Below are 4,787 nucleotides of genomic sequence, written 5' to 3'. Positions count from 1 at the left end.
ACAAACAGGATAACTTTGGAAGTATGCTTCCATTTATTTGTAAGTAATCTTATAACGTATTGAAATGTTACCGAAAAGTTGACTGGGTAACTTACTTAGGAATGTACAAAAAGACAACCGTGTGTAAAATGTAAACAGCATAAAAAAATAAAAATAAACGTTAGCAACCTGCCACATACAACAATTTTCCCTGAGCTGCACTCAATGGTACCTCAGACTTGCTTGTAGATGTGGGTGACCATAGTCACCCCAAATGTAACATGTCATCCTCTGGCGGCTGTGTTCAGCAACACAGTCGATCCTCTTCCGTTGCTGCAACTCCAGTCATCCAGCACCAATACAGAACAGTTTCCACAATATGTGTGACATGGAGAATGGCAGGAGTTGCAGCAGCAGAACAGGGGTGCACAGTCACTGCACAGCCACCAAGGGGACACACATTAAATTTGGGCTAGCGGACACCTCTTCATACTGTAAAGACTAATGAAAAATAAATGTAAGCAGCGTGCCACATACAACAATTTTCCCTGAGCTGTAGTGAGCCTACCAGTGGTATACTAATTCTCATCGTAAAACAAAAATCTGGTAGAGGAATATTCACTTTGGTGGTGACCTGTTGCATTGTTTTGGCTTTCCAAAGTTTTGTGCAGATCTTTAATCATTTGATGCAGCACTCTGGCGATCAAAAGGGGGATGTCTATCACCTTGGGTTTGTAAATGAGAATACACATTGGATGACCCTTGGGATTGGGGTGTAGAACTTTGCCGATCAAATACATTTCTTGGAATTGGGACTGAGAATAAACATAAGAAGAGACCTGAGAGTGGGTGTAGAAGGTTGTTTATTATCAAAATTTTGCAGTGGGGCAGAATCTATAGGTGAATTGTGCAATGCATCACCAAGTCTACGTTTATCCCTAGTTTTTGGTTAAAGTTATGAGATCCATGTGAAAATCAGGAAAGAAACTTGGATCAATGTCTGCCATATATGGTAGTACAGAGGTGTGTAGTTTATATCGCTCATTCTGTTCAGCTGCACGCTGACTTTCCCTGGTCTCAGACTGATGTCTCCAACGTAATGCGTGTTGTAAAGGTGCTGTCACTCCATAAAGCTTGACAAAAGCCTTGTATAGATGTCCCCAGAATAGGTAGTCAGGTCTATAGGTGTCCCCAGAACAGGTTTCTAAGTCTATTGGTGTCCTCAGAACAGGTTTCCAGGTCTATAGGTGTCTACAGAATAGGTAGCCAGATCTGTTGGTGTCCCTACAATAGGTAGCCAGGTCTATAAGTGTCCACAGTTTCGGTAGCCAGATCTATACAGTAGGTGCCCCCAGTATAAGTAGCCAGGTGTATAGATGTCCCCAGAATAGGTACCCAGGTCTATAGGTGTCCCCAGAATAGGTTGCCAGGTCTAAAGGTGTCCCCAGAATAGGTAGTCAGGTCTATAGGTGGCCAGGACTTTATGGTCCCCAGGAGGAGGGGTGGCAGCGCATTGAAGGGGGGGGGGCAGCAGGCACAGCGGTGGTGAAGGGGGGACATCTCCCCCCTTCCCTCACCTGAGGCTCTCCCTTCCTCACTCCCCCCTCCATAATTAAGCTTTGTGGATGGCTCCCCAGCGGCCAGGGAATGACTTACCTCTGCTTGTTCCAGGCGTGAGAGGGAGCTTGTCTGGTCTAGACCAGAGCAGCGGCACACAGAGCTCCCTCCCGCGCTTGGATCAATGCAGAGGTAATTCCCGACCCGTAGCCAGTCGCCCACCAAGCTTAATTCTGGAGGGGGGAGCCCCAGGGTGAGGGAAAGGGGGAGACGTCCCCCCTTCCCCGCCACTGTGCCCACCGCACCGCCTTCACTGCGTTGCCACCCCTCCTGCTCACAGGGCGGAATTCATGGGCAGCTAATTTTGCATTTAAATGTACGGTTGGCCCGCAAATTTACAGATGTTTGGCAACACAGGGTCCAAGGTAGGCAATTCAGAAAACCTGGCGATGGGGTCATCAGCATCTAAGACTCATTGATATGGGTGAGGGACAAAGGCCATGATCCTCAGAAGAGATACTGGTGCAGAAACTATTGAAAAATCTAATGCTGGCCATGAGACAAACCTGCTGACCACATACCCCATATGCTTCATATACTGACCAGTGACCTCACACACATTACTACTTCCAAAAACATAGTTACATAGTTTTGGGTTGAAAAAAGACATACGTCCATCAAGTTCAACCAGAAAAAAAAGTAAAACACCATCCTGCTCCTTCACATATCCCTGTTGATCCAGAGGGGTACACCTGGCTATTTATACTGGGAACACCTATAGACCTGTCTACCTATACTGGGAACACCTATTCTGGGGACATCTATACACCTGGCTACTTATACTGGGGACACCTATAGACCTAGTTACCTAAACTGGGGACACCTATAGACCTGGCTACCTATTCTGGGGACACCTATAGACCTGGCTACTTATACTGGGGACGCCTATAGACCTGGCTACCTATACTGGGGGCACATATTTTGGGGAAACTGCTGCCAGATTATCTGTATTTTTGAGGAACCGCTGCTGCCAGATTGTGTATTTTGGGGAACAGCTGCCAGATTATCAGGGCTGTGGAGTCAAAGTGAGAGCAATTTTGGGTACCTGGAGTCGTAGTCGGTGGTTTCAAGGTTCTGAGGATTTTTGAACCAAATCCATAGCCTTTGTAAAAATTAAACTAAGTAGTCACAGCAATTTTGGGTACCTAGAGTTGGAGGATTTTTGTACCAACTCCACAGGTCTGCAGATTATGTGTATGTTGGGGGAGCCGCTGCTGCCAGATTACGTGTATTTTGGGGAACCGCTGCCAGATTACGCATTTTTTGGGGAACCTCTTCCAGATTATATGTATGTTGGGGGAACTGCTGCTGCCAGATTACGTCTATTTTGGGGGAATCACTGCCATATTATCTGTATTTTGGAGAAACCTCAGATTACGTGTATTTTTAGTGAAATGCTGTCAGATTACATCTATTTTGGGGGGAAACACGGCAGACCTTTTGCTCCACTGCTAAGGTCCGAGTTTTTGGCAGTAAAAAAATTTCTTTGTCAGTAAATTTTTAGATCTTTGTCAGTAAAAAATTATGTGAAAGGTTGGCAACACTGCTTGGACCACTTTTGCTTTTGGAGATTCTATGTGCCAGTCATCTTCCCATCACAATGACTAGGTGGTGTTTGGCTACAGGCTACATAATACCTGAACCCCATGCACCAGATCACTTGCCTCCGCTATGTTTGCCATTAATCATGGTTGTTTCTGTCTCTCCACAAATATCGCCTTTGTCTACTTCCAGTGCTAAATTGTCCATGGGAGCTTCTATAGCTGCAATTAACATTGCAGACTATGGCAGCACACAAATTTACAGTGGCTGCAGCTCTGGTAACCAATGACCATTAACCAAGAACATCCCACAAACAGTCCACACCACCATAAATTAAATGATCAGAAAATCTTTATTAATAATTCCACAGTAATCAAATATTGATTATGGAATCCACAAGAAAATGTTAAAATCAACACAATGTTGTATCGTAATATGCATGTAATGGTCTACAGTATAAAGTAATGGTTAACCTGAGATGTACTTTTTAAATATGGTGATAGTCACTGAAGTGCTGTTAAATAATGGCTATAGTGGTGATCCACCATTTATGTGACAATTATTTAAAGTGAACCTAAACTGATCATGACAAAGAGTTTCACTTACCTGGGGCTTCTACCAGCCTTCAAACATCCTGAGCATGCGCAGTAGGTATTTTCTTGTACTGTGCCTGCGCAGGACGTTCCCGGCGGTGGGAGCGTGAACAAGGACGCACGTGGCCAGGGCTGTGCAGGAGCAGTTGCCAGCGACTGGCTCTGTCGCAGAAATTGAAACTCAGCCCCTGCAGGGGACCAGATGTTTGTTCCAGGATGGCGCAGGCACAAGGTGGCTGCAAGGGGCTGGTAGAAGCCTCGGTAAGGGAAACTTTTTTTTAATGATCAATTTAGGTTCCCTTGAGGCCTTGTTCACATTTAAAATTGCAATCGCTGACACCAGCGATTAGCGATTTTGTGCGCAATTTCCCCCCCTCTCTGTGCTCCACTATTTTTGATAAAGCGCTTTTCTAAGCACTTTTGCTGAGCGTTTTTTTTTTTTTTTACTTCATGGCGCAAGTCAGACTACCGTTCAGCCTCTAGTTTGTCACGGGACACAGGTGCCATAAGAGAGAAGAGACAGGGAGGAGCGCCCAGTGGCTATGGAGAAAAGACATGCACTGGCAGACAGGTAAGCTCCACTGCCAACACTGCATGTCAGTCATCCCAAGATCCAACTCTGCTTCCACCGTACTCTCGACCTGTTGCCGATAAAGCAATATCTTCCATCCAGGGCGATTACCCGATTTTGGCCAGAAATCACTCGGGCATCTACAGTATCTCTAGCAGATTTGATGTACTGGGTGGATATCTGACACAGGAGACTAGAGTTCAAATCTGGGGTCTTCCTGTTCAGTCGGCAAGCACCTATTCAGCAAGGAGTACCTAGGCTAGACTCCCTAAAACTGCTACTGCCTACTGAGTGCACCCTAGTGGCTGCCGCTCCAGTGCTTTGAGTCCGCCAGAAGAAAAGCGCAATATAAATCGTATTTGTCTTGTTGATCAAGATCAAATTATGACAGTTTAGTAAAGATTATATATTAACTCTAGAGATGCCACAACGTTTTCAATTTACAAAAAAAGAGTTCAAAATTTTATTTGCACAAAATACAAAAA

The sequence above is a fragment of the Hyperolius riggenbachi genome, chromosome 1, assembly GCF_040937935.1.
Source record: "Hyperolius riggenbachi isolate aHypRig1 chromosome 1, aHypRig1.pri, whole genome shotgun sequence".
Taxonomy (NCBI): Eukaryota; Metazoa; Chordata; class Amphibia; order Anura; family Hyperoliidae; genus Hyperolius; species Hyperolius riggenbachi.
The sequence above is the reverse complement of the archived record's forward strand: the minus strand, read 5'-3'. Positions refer to the sequence as shown.